Source organism: Triticum dicoccoides, chromosome 4B, assembly GCF_002162155.2.
Source record: "Triticum dicoccoides isolate Atlit2015 ecotype Zavitan chromosome 4B, WEW_v2.0, whole genome shotgun sequence".
NCBI lineage: Eukaryota > Viridiplantae > Streptophyta > Magnoliopsida > Poales > Poaceae > Triticum > Triticum dicoccoides.
Window position 1 is genome coordinate 652,099,584 of NC_041387.1, and position 13,053 is coordinate 652,112,636.

At 47.2% G+C, this 13,053-nt stretch overlaps 1 pseudogene; it reads left to right on the forward strand.

The window, feature by feature from the left end:
• The first annotated feature begins 9,895 nt into the window (after window positions 1-9,895).
• On the forward strand, window positions 9,896-11,696 carry LOC119294178 (annotated as a pseudogene).
• Window positions 11,697-13,053: the final 1,357 nt, after the last annotated feature.

Below are 13,053 nucleotides of genomic sequence, written 5' to 3' on the forward strand. Positions count from 1 at the left end.
AACAGAATCTGTCAAAAACAGAACAGTCTGTAGCAATCTGTAACTTTTGAATACTTCTGGAACTCTAAAATTGGTACCAAAATAGGAAGCCCTAGGCAATTTTTCTATTGATCTACTTCAAAAAGAATCAACTCAAAAGCACGTTTCTGTGATTTATTAGATTTTTCTCGTGAGCGCAAAAGTTTCTGTTTTTCAGCAGAATCAAATTAACTTTCACCCAAGATGATCCTATAGGTTCTACTTGGCACAAACACTAATTAAAACATAAAACCACATCTAAGCATTGGCTAGATGAATTATTTATTACTAAACAGGAACAAAAATCAAGGAACAAAAATAAAATTGGGTTGCCTCCCAACAAGCGCTATAGTTTAACGCCCCTAGCTAGGCATAAAAGAGAGAATAGATCTAAGTATTGCCATAATGATAAGATAAATCACGAAAAATCATCTCATATTCCCTATGTTCAGCAGAAAGTTTTCTTTGTGGCAAGGAAAAGTAATCAAAATGGCTAAATTTAGTGGGACAAGAGTCCCCAAGATCAAGCTCGGGAGGTATGGGTTCCTCCCTTGGCCCTTCATATTGTACAACTAATTCATCATTGTAAGCATTCTTTTGGCAGAAAGTTATGAGCCTATACTCAAGAGAAAACCCTAGCTCATTATTTCGAATGGCAAAATCATTATTAAGTTCGGAAATTCTATCAACTAGAACATTGGTAGGAACCTTTTTTCTAAGGTTTTCATTAAAAGCAACATAATTTAGAGATTGTAAACGCATTATGTCCTCTTGATTGAAGAGGATTGCCTCTATGGGAGAACGGCCAACATCCACCTTATAGTGAGCAAAAATTTCTTTGGCTTCTTTAATTATGAATCTAAACTCATGAGCCAAAAAGATAGTAGATGCACGCTTGACAGAAGAATGCTCGATATTGGAAAATTCTAGGAAAATCCTTTGTATGCAAGGATGCATATGCATAAGTTGTCTTTCAAGTTCAACTATAAGCAAAGATATAGCATCCGCAAGACTATTAGTTCTATGAAGAATAGATCCACCCATAGCGGGTAAAGCACCGGCACAAGTAAAGAAATCTTGAATGACCCCTTTTCCAATAATATTACCACTACCGATTCGAAACTTTTTAGTATGTAAGATGGGTGGTTCTTCAACAGGATCATCAAAAGCATCAAAGTTTCCCATGTTATTGCTATTGTCCTTATTAGTGATAACCTCCCCAGTTTCAGACATAGCGTAAGAGAATACGAGGAACAAGCAAAAAAGAGAGATGAACGGAAAAAGAGAGGGCGCATAAACGGCAAGGGTGAAGTGGGGGAGAGGAAAACGAGAGGCAAATGGCAAATAATGTAATGCGAGGGAGATGAGTTTGTCATGGGTACTTGGTATGTCTTGACTTGAGCAAAGATCTCCCCGGCAACAAGGATCCTTTACAAATATGACTAAACATGTAGTCGAATTGATCAGAAACTAAAATTACCAGCAGTCTCATGAACTCCGTTGTGACCGGGTCCGTCTCGAAAACCTTCTTGACTGGGTCCCAATGGTACCGGGCCCTGAGGACGTCACGCTCCTGCGAGATGGTGAAATCCGCCAAGGGGTCTGGGATGCCCATACTTCCGCGTTCCGCGTCCTCCTTGGCCCATATGGACCTCTTTCCTCGCATAACCACAGCTACCGAGGTGGTTTCTGCTACCTCTTGAGCATGCGTTGGTTTTTCCCTTGAAGAGGAAAGGGTGATGCAGAAAGTAGCATAAGTATTTCCCTCAGTTGTTGAGAACCAAGGTATCAATCCAGTAGGAGACTCCTCACAAGTCCCACGCGCCTACACAAACAAACAAGAACCTTGCAACCAACGCGATAAAGGGGTTGTCAATCCCTTCACGTCCACTTGCGAAAGTGAGATCTGATAGAGATAATATGATAAGATAAATATTTTTGGTATTTTTATGATATAGATTGAAAAGTAAAGATTGCAAAAATAAAGTAGATCAGAAACTTATATGATAGAGAATAGACCCGGGGGCCATAGATTTCACTAGTGGCTTCTCTCAAGATATCATAATTATTACGGTGGGTGAACAAATTACTGTCGAGCAATTGATAGAAAAGTGCATAGTTATGAGAATATCTAGGCATGATCATGTATATAGGCATCACGTCCGCAACAACTAGACAGACTCCTGCCTGCATCTACTATTATTACTCCACACATCGACCGACTCCTGCCTGCGTCTAGAGTATTAAGTTCATAAGAACAGAGTAACGCATTAAGCAAGATGACATGATGTAGAGGGATAAACTCAAGCATTATGATATAAACCCCATATTTTTATCCTCGATGGCAACAATACAATACGTGCCTTGCTGCCCCTGTTGTCACTTGGAAAGAACACCGCAAGATTGAACCCAAAGCTAAGCACTTCTCCCATTGCAAGAAAGATCAATCTAGTAGGCCAAACCAAACTGATAATTCGAAGAGACTTGCAAAGATAACCAATCATACATAAAAGAATTCAGAGGAGATTCAAATATTTCTCATAGATAAACTTGATCATAAACCCACAATTCATCGGATCTCGACAAACACACCGCAAAAAGAGTTACATCGAATAGATCTCCAAGAAGATCGAGGAGAACTTTGTATTGAGATTCAAAGAGAGAGAAGAAGCCATCTAGCTAATAACTATGGAACTGAAGGTCTGTGGTAAACTACTCACAACTCATCAGAGAGGCCTTGGTGGTGATGTAGAGGCCCTCAATGATCGATTCCCCCTCCAGCGAAGCACCGGCGAAGGCTCTAAGATGGAATCTCGCGGATACAGAAGGTTGTGGCGGTGGAAATAGTTTTTCATGGTGCTCCTGGATGTTCTCGGGGTACATAGATATTTATAGGAGGAAGAAGTAGGTTGGTGGAGCCACGAGGGGGCCACGAGGCAGGGGGCGCCCCCCCCCCCTAGGGTGTGCCGGGCACCCTCGTGGCCGCCTCGTTTGCTGCTTGACATCCACTCCAAGTCTCCTGGATTCCATTTGTTCCAAAAAGATTTCTCCCGAAGGTTTCATTCCGTTTGGACTCCATTTGATATTTCTTTTCTGCGAAACACTGAAATAGGCAAAAAAACAGCAATTCGGGTTGGGCCTCCGATTAGTAGGTTAGTCCCAAAAATGATATGAAAGTGTATAGTAAAGCCCATAAACATCCAAAATAGGTAATATAATAGCATGGAACAATCAAAAATTATAGATACGTTGGAGACGTATCAGTTGCGCCCCATGTTCCTCTTTTGAAGCCCCTTCATGTACTTTGACTTTTCTTTGGCATCTTTGGCATCACAAGCTGCCTTGAATATTTGAAACTGCTCTTCCATGATTGTCGGATTATCCTTTACAATCTTGGAGAAGGGTTCTTTTTTGTCGATGATACTTGCTTTCACCCTTACTTTCCAAGCGGTCAATGCATCGCTAAACTTGGTCATGCTGCGTTTGTTTATCTTCTTCATTGCCGGGTCTTTCTGTGGATCAGTATATTGGATTTCATCCCGGCCCGGGAACAAGAATATCTGGTGCAACAGGGTTAGGAGGGAGTGCTTCATATTTGGTATCTTCTTTAGTTTCTCATCATTGATGGTGGTGCACGCCCATATGATGCAGCCTATTTGATTGTAGTAGCAGGAGCGCGCTTCCACAGGCGGTTTTGGCTCAAAATTGCCGCCATCCACCTCCGTGACCACTTGTCTAGTAGTGAGGAGGTGGTTTGGGCGTTGACATCTCCTCTTCGATTTTGGTTCTATGGATTTGCCCATCTCGGTTCCGGTCTGGGTCTCAACGCCAGTCTCGGCATCGGTATCGATGTTGGTCTTAGATGTGACAGGTGGGCCCAGCAACAATAATTGTTGATCATTGGCAAGGTTCAAATATTCGTCTGCCGCCAGGTAGACGTCATCGCAATCACCAGAACCCTGTCCTTCATTGTTGCTAGCCATGTTTCCTATGATTAAATCTACTCAATTATTCTAGACCTAATAAAATGAATAATGACGTAAAAAAGGCCTATGTTTTGTAGGAACATTGATTCCTTCCTAGTGCGGCAAATCCCGGACACTCGATATGTCCTAGTTTGTAGCACAAGTCATCCCGAAATTCACGGAAAATTTTGGCATGTCCTTTGCTAAAAAGTGGACAAATCGAGCACCTGAAATTTGCCGGAATGAAAATGAGTCAACATTCAGGCAAAACGTAGGCCACTCGGCTTCATTCCCTGGAAACAACAAAAGGCCACTTGGGCACAATCGAGGAATTTTCATATATCATGACCACTTCAATGTTTCACACTTCAAGAAAACCTACACAAATTTCAAATTATGAACCCTAGAACTCAATTCAAAGTATATCCTACTGCCCTAGTACTTAAGCATCTACAAGTACTAACTAATTAGATGAACCCAAGCTAGCTACTTAAGCATCTACAACTACTTAAGCACTCATTGATACTACGTAAGCACTCATTGATGAACCCTAGGAATTATACAACTACTTGAGCATACATTGGGTGCAGAACAACTATATAAGTACTTAAGCAACTATATATACAACCCTATAATATATTTAGTTAACTACTTAAGGATATACAAGTTTGTCCAAAAAATAATATCTAGTTAAGTACTTAAGCATATACAAATTTGTCCTAAAAATCCAGTTAACTACTAATTTCACTCATTTAGGTCATTCATTTAACTTCACCTAATTAACCTCGTAAAACCCTACTTCCCTAACTAAAAACATCTAATTAACATCTACTAGTACCACTACTGCCCTAACCTAATTAACCTAAGTTAATTCCTAGGGTCCTGTTATATGCTGCTGCTCTACTGCCCTAACCTAATTAACCTAAGTTAATCTCATTAACATCTACTAGTACCACAACTACTAATTCCTAGGGTTCATAACTAAATTCACCTAAGTTAATTAACCTAGATGGAATTACTGTTTAGGCATTTTCATAAAAATTTGCCCTACCTAATTTCCTAAAAAATTTGCTAATCATTTTTCCTAAATGCTAAAAAAATGTCTACTACCCTAAACAAATCTAGGGTTCATATTAACATCAGCGCAGCAACAACATATGAATTGTGCCCTAGCAGAGAGAGAGAGGAGGGTAGGAGAGAGGAGAGGGAGCGACTTGCAGTCGGCGGCGAGGGCAGGCTCGGGCTCGGGCGGCGGAGGTCCTGGGCGGGCTCGGGCGGCGGCGGCGAGGTCGAGGGTGGGCTTGGGCGGCAGCAGTGAGGTCAAGGGCGGCAGCGGTGAGCGCCTCGGGCAGCGGCTGTGAGGTCGACGACGGCCTCGGGCGGCGGAGGTGAGGTCGAGGGCGGCAGGGCGATCGACAGCGGCGATGGAGGAGTTGGGGGATAGGGGATAGGGGGAAAGGACTTAGCAAAATTTGGAGCCCGCGCGGCCGGGGTTAAATCAAAATAGCAGTAGCATGTTTTAGCAAAATGTGCTATAGCTAAGTTAGCTATAGCACGTTCTGCCAAAACGCACTAATGCTATGCCTTTATCTTTTATTTTTATTTTTATTTTTATTTTGTTTTTATTTACATTTTCTTTTTTTCATTTCTCCTTTTTCTATTTCTTTGATTTTCATTTACTTTTCTACTTATTTTTCTATTTATTTTCTTTTTCATAGCAGTAGCGCTCTACACCGGAAATGCGCTGCTACAAAGTATTTAGCAGTAGCGTGCTTTAGGAAGAACTGCTACTACTATTTCTAGCCTACCGGCAACAGTGTGGGAATTATAGTAGTAGCGCTTTTCTGTGGAGACGCGCTACTGCTGAAACTATAGTTGTAGCGTGCTTTTGCGACAGGCGCTACTACTAAGTAGCAGCAGCGTCTAGTTTTGACCAATGCTACTGCTATACCTCTGTGTATAAGGTTTTCCCTAGTAGTGATAAAGGTGCTCTATAGGTATCTCCGAAGGTGTCTATTAAGTTCGCGTGAATCGAGATTGGGATTTGTCACTCCGTATGACGGAGAGGTATCTCTGGGCCCTCTCGGTAATACAACATTACAAGAAGCTTGCAAGAAAAGTGACTAAGGAGTTAGTTACAATATGATGTATAACGGAATGAGTAACGAGATTTGCTGGTAACGAGATTGAACTAGGTATGGAGATAATGGCGATCGAATCTCGGGAAAGTAACATACCGACGGATAAAGGGAACCACGTATGTTGTCATAAAGGTTCGATCGATAAAGATCATCGAAGAATATGTGGGAACCAATATGGGCATCCAGGTCCCGCTATTGGTTATTGACCGGAGAATCATCTCGATCGTGTCTACTTCATTCTCGAACCCGTAGGGTCCGCACGCTTAACGTCCGTTCATGATATAGTACTATATGAGTTATGTGAGTTGGTGACTGAATGTTGTTTGGGTCCTGGATGAGATTATGGAATGGTCCGGAGGTAAAGATTGGTATATAGGATGAAGGTATTCGGGTTTCAGAAAGGTTTCGGAATGCACAATTACCATCGGAGTGCCGGGAGGGGTTCCGGGAGGCCACAGGGAGTTATTGGGCTTAACGGGCTAAGGAGGGGGAAGCACACCAGCCCACAGGGGGTTGGCGCGCCCACCTCTTGGCCGCTGGCCCTAGGGAAGGAAAGGGGGCGCCTAAGGCAGGGCAGCCCCCCTACCTTCTCCTCCCCCCAAGGAAGGAAAGGGGGCGCCTAGGCAGGTGTCCAGGGTGACCGCCGACCCCCTTGGGGTGCGCCTAGGGTTACCTCCCCTCCCCCCTCCAGCTATATATATGTGAGGAGGGGAGGGGCACCACACACCACGAATCCCCAAGCCATGTGCGGGCCCCCTCTCCCTCTATTTCCACCTCCGTCCAAATTCGTTGAGCTTAACGAAGCTCTGTGGAAATAGTTTCACCACCACCGTCACCACGTCGTTGTGCTGCCATAACTCATCTACTACTTAGCCCCTCTTGCTGGATCAAGAAGGCGAGGACGTCATCGAGCTGCACGTGTGTTGAACATGGAGGTGTCATTCATTCAGTGCTTGATCGAAATGGATCATGAAGGTGTACCACTACATCAACCATGTTGATAAACGCTTCCGCTTAACAGTCTACAAGGGTACGTAGACACACTCTCTCCTCTCGTAGCTATACATCTCCATGGATAGATCTTGTGTGTGCGTAGATTTTTTTTTGTTTTCCATGCAACGTTCCCCAACATATAGTTCAACTGTCAAATGTCATATTGTAGGCTTCTGTTGTCATGCACAGTTCAATGGTCATATGTTGTTGTAGTTCAATTGGTCCTAGAGCCATACACCTCAAAGTACTGTAGTATTCTTGACATACTTTAAAAATACTTTGCAACCTAACACAACATTATTTATTTGTCTAACAAGTTAAAGTGCATCAGGTAATGGCCAATTCTGGAGGCAACCGGAAGGAGGTATATGATGTGGAGATGCTCAACGGCGATCGTTTAAAGGCTCGTCAATATCTCAATACCCAACAAGAGGTGAATGCCTCGCTGAAGGTGGAGAAGGGTCAGCTGCAGAACGAGAAGGCTGAGCTCTTCTCCAAAACTAATATGATGAGGGACGAGAGAGGTCAGCTGATCGAGGAGAGGGATAAGATGAATAATGAGAGAAAACTCATTAGAATAAAAGGTAGTTTATCTCAACTACAAATGGAAAGGTGAAAACGGGAATAAAAAGAGTACCAAGTTAGGTAAGAATGACGCTCAGGAGTAAGTTGTTCTCGAAGGGGTTTAAAGTCATAACTACTAATATGATCATCGTAATAAGAGCAGAGCGTAGCTCTTTGTTGTATCTCTATACCACTCTCCATGTTCATAAGTGGGAGGGTCCAGGTACAGGATATGTTCTACTCTAGGTAGACTTTATACCATAATGTCACTATCGTAGTTTCCCATGTTGGTTATCACTAAGGTTAACTAAAGGTTTTCACACGGACATGGCCACGCCAAGGGTTTTCTGTTATTTCCCTACTGACTGTAAGAGGCAAGGAAAGAGGCTTTTACTGGCACCTTGAATTACCTCAACATCTCGTGCGAAAGATCTGGTGTCTCCTACAACCTTCCCTCTCCACCAACCAAAGGAATCAGCCGAAGGAGGAGGCGACGATCTAGGGTTTCGCCAGAAATGACCAAAATAGGAGTTGAGTTCGAGTTTTGCAGCGGGAAGGGGGCTTTGCCCCCTTATCGAAATGTGTAGATCTCGTACTCGCTTAGGCCCCCTTATCTCTTACCTCTAAGCTTTGGTCCCCCATGGTAGCCAACTCGACCAGGTGGGGAACACCCAAGGATTTTAGGGGGGCTGATCTCATAGGTGCCATCGTCGTCCCACCAAGATCAAGTGGGGCTTTCACTTGCACTACCTCAGCAGGTCGCATAAGATCTTTGCATGATGCGGTACACGATGCGTTGAAACCACATCAAGTCGTTGATCAATCCAAACAATATGACAAGGCATCTCCAGCATGTCGTCGGGCTTGACACACTCGCCACCCCGTAGGTATCTAGCATCAACCGGACCCCTCCCGTCCGCGTGAGTGTGGTGCAGGACAAGGTGGACAGAATCACGTCGGAGGATGAGCATGCTGGCGAGCTTGGGACGCGATCATGTTGTGCACAGATCGGTGACATACGTAACCGTCCAAGAGGTGAAATCACTAATTGAGGAGTACTTCTTCCAAAGATCATTCCAATCTCCCCAGGCTGCGACAAGTGGTGCACTGCATGTTGCGACAAGGACCTAAGAGTTTTCACTTTTTTCGTAGGTTTATTTATTCAAAATATTTTATCTCTAAAACCATGTGTCCAAATCTCAAACTGTTTTCACCGTTGGATTCCTCGCGCCGAGATCTTCAAAACTAGATCTCATGTTAATAGATTTTGGTGAACTTTTTTTTCACGAAAAAACCGGACGCGAAGCGGGAGCACGTTTTTCCCCCTCTTCGGAAGCCGTTTCTGAGAGGCACGACCGTGCTTCTCGCAGAAGAAAAAAAGAAAATGCATTTTTTTCGTTTCCGAGAGGCACAACCATGCCTCCCGCGGAAGCAAAACCATGCCTCTCACAAAAGGAAAAAAAATAAAGAAAAACGTGTTTTTTTGCACAATTTTTTTCAATTTTTTTGTCAAAAAGGTAGAAAAGACCAGTGAAAAACCGAAAAGTCGAAAAAAACCGGGAAAAACCATCTAAAAAGCCGAAAACACGTGCGGAAAAATAAAAAACAAAATCCGGAGGGAACGTCTAGAGTGCGACACGTGGCTGCGGCTGTGGCGCACTCTCAGTCCACCCCCAAGTGATCGTTGGGAGGCTCCCTAAGGAGCGCTCGCCACCTAGTTGCTCCCCCCAACGGGTGTCGGGTGGACAAGACATTTCCTAGCGTGTTGGGCTAGTAAAAAAAGATATGGAGGCCCAAGCCCATGCGTAAAAAAAAGACATGCTGACCTGACGCATCTGGCATTTGGTCATGGAGGCCCAAGCCCATGCGTAGTCTCCTCGGAGGGTCCAGTCGAATCGAAACCGAGGACCGGAACAGCAAACCTGAATCGCCCCTCAAAAAAAAAAGGCAAAAAACAAACCTGAATCTAAGTCGTAGTGGTCGTCCTTTCTCCCTGTCGACTCTCGACTGGACTCCTTATCGGACGCCAAACGGAAAAGGCGATCGATCATATACCCCAAGCCGCACCGCATAAACCCAAGGAACAAGAGACAGCAGGAATTTTCCAGTTAATTAGCTGATTCTCCTTCTATCTATCATCAGGAATAGGCAGTTTTGCAAGAACGAAGGAGCACATCAATGTCCAACGTCAACCGGCCGCATCCGGTTCTCCCGATGGCGACCTTCCAGCCCAAGGGTAACCAACCAGCCGAGTTCGTCTTGCTTCCCGTGATTCGCGGTTCCGATCTTGCTCAGCAGCCAATGCGTGCTAACTCTGTGTCGATCGTGTGGCTGCGTGTTGCTCTCCTCAGGGTTTGCGCCGTCGCCGGCGCCGTCGGCATTGGAGCAATGGACGAAGCGGTTCCAGGAGGCCGAGAGGCTGGTGGAGGACGTGATGGGGAACATCGCCGAGAGGGGGTCCGTCCCGGCGTCGCTGCCGCTGGAGCTGAAGCGCCGGACCGGGGAGATCCGGCGGAAGGTGGCCATCCTCGAGACCCGGCTGAGCCTCATGAGGGAGGACCTCGACCGACTCCCCAACAGGCACCACATCTACGCATATTACTACTACTCGTACTATAAAGAATCCTAATAAAAATACACAGAAATAACTCGGTACAATTGGTAGATAACACTAATCGATTTGCATTGCAGGAACGTGAAGGAGATGCGCAAACTGGCGGAGAAGTTCGACGCTCTGGAGCTGAAGGTGAAGGAGGTGGCCGCGCCGTTCACCATGAAGAAGCACTCGTCCAACAGGTGAACTGATTAAATTTCTGAATTCTGAACATGTTTGACTGACGCTGAAACAATCTGTGTGCCAAGTTTCAACGACCAGTCTGAACTCTTTTCTGAAAGCAATTTCTGACGCCCGAAAACCTGCCTGACTGACGCTGAAACAACCTGTCGCGTTCCGACTTTCTGAACCTTCAGGAACGAGCTGCTCGGACCGAGCGACCACAGGTGCACGGTGGTGGACATAAAGAGCACGGCCAACATGGAGAACCAGGAGATTGTCCAGCTGCAGAGGAACATTATGAAAGGTACGCTTCGTTAGTTACTGTGCATCAACATATGTTTTTGCGATGCTGCGTATATACTCAACTGAGCAAACTTTATCGTGAACTGAAACCATGAGTGATGATATGCAGAGCAAGATGAGTGTCTGGACAGGCTGGAGGAGACCATTGTCAGCACGAAGCACATAGCGCTGGCGATCAACGAGGAGCTGGACCTGCACGTCAGGCTAATTGTAAGCATGGTCTTCTTGTCAGCTATATCAATCTTGGTTCCTGGAATTCCGGAGTCACTTTGTCCTTTATTAAGTACAAGTGCTTATTTCTGAAACCTTCATACATGAACGCTGCTGCAGGATGATCTGGACGAGAGGGTCGAGGACACGAGCACCCAGCTGCAGGTATTTCATTCCTTCCACAAATTAAGATCAATATGAATACAGATCATATGATTGAAAGCTAACGTGCACGTCGTTGTGTCATGTCTGTGTGCAGCGCGCGCAGAAGAAGCTCAAGTCTCTCAACACGCGGATGCGTAAAAGTGGGTCCTGCACGGGCATCCTCATGACGGTCATCGCAGGTGTGATCTTCGTTGCCGTGGTCTGGGCTCTGATCAAGTTCTAGCGGCACGAAAGGTCCACATATAAAAATTGCAATGTATATGTAGGGGCAGAAATCGTCCATGCACAGTCCAAAACCCACTACCCTTTTTCTGGTCTACTGGTAGGTAGCTCAAGTGCCGATCTGATCCGTGTACTGTCCTGCAACTCCCGGATGACTTGTGAAATTTCCGTTTGTCTGTGCCAATGACAAGAATACAGATACGGGCGATTTGCCCATGAACTGAATTTACAGACATACGTGACCTCCTCCCACTAACCCTATCCCTGAATTTCGTGGGCGTGTTGTGCTACTCGCCAAATGCGCCGTTCTTGCGTGCACCGCGCGGTGGGTTCTCGTAGTAGTGGTTTAAGGTTCAGAGTTAACTGAACTACTCCCTTTATTCACTTTTGTAAGTCGTTTAAGACTGCTGAAATTGAACTGTTCTAGGTGTTGTCTTAAATGTCTAAAGGTCTTAGAAAAGTGAACGGAGGGATTAGTAAAGAACATAAATGGATTTTAGACAGGAGTAGCTGATTTGACACGAAGTTTCTAGGGTTCTTAGAGCATCTCCAGCCACGCCCTCAACAAGGCCCCCCAGGCGACTTTTCGACCGCCAGCGCTAAAAAATCGGCCCAGTCGCGCCCCAGGGGCCCATTTTTCGCCGGCTCGGGCCTAAATTGGCGCCGGCGGACCCAACCCGAACCCGGCGCGCTGGGGTCGCTCGGGGGCGCCGGGCGAATCTTTTATGGCGTGAAAGCGTCGCGGGCCAGCCGCGTCAGCGACTCGACTCCCTTCTCGGCGCTTCGTCGTCCTCATCGCCTCGTTCCCCGCGGCGAATCAATGCCAAAGTTGCGCGCGCTGCCGCGCCGGTCAGCCTCCATTGATGCCTCACGGGCGGCGCAGTGAAGTCCGGGCGACGCGCGTCCCCTCGGCCGCCACGCCTCCCGCCACGCGTAACGCGCCGGCCAAGCCTACCACGCGGCGCTTCCGCCTATATAAGCCGAGAACCAGCGCACCGGAGATACGCACACACACTACACCGCCGACGCGCCCACTTCTCCCTCTTCCTCCTCTCGCCGTCTCCAGCTCAGAAGGATGGCCGAGCGCTTCTCAGGCGACGGCGCGGCGGCGAATGGTTTCGGGCGCCGCCATCTGCACGAGGACGAGGCTCACCTCCTCTTCGAGGCCGAGTACCCGGCCCCGCCGGACATGCGGGTGCCCGGGTCGTGGAGGATCAGCGCCGGCGGCGTGCCGGTGCCACCACCACCCACCGGGGCGGCACGGCCTGCGGAGATCGCACGCATCCGCGCGTCCCTGCCGCGAGCGGCAAGAGAAGGCCCGTGGTACACCCCTGACAGCCCGCTCTGGAGCCCTATTTCCGCCGCCGACACGCCGAGCAGCTCGGGGCGACGAACGGCGTCATGCCCTCCGGCAGGCTCAACTCCGAGGGCCGGCGCCGGTGGTAGGGCATACCCGGCCGCACGTTGGAGGTCGTCCTCGAGTACATCGAGGGCGGCAACACGCCACACCTCGAGTACCCCGCTCCCCCGACCTTCTCACGCCACCGTGGGAGCTCCTGGACGCCCAGGCGTATGGAGCGGCCCAGCGCGTCCTCCTCCTCGTCCGGTCGCTCGTCGGGCTCTCCCTGCCTCCGCCCTGTCAAGCCGGAGCCCCAGGACACGCCGGTCAGCGCGCGCACCCGCAGCTCCGGCGTCC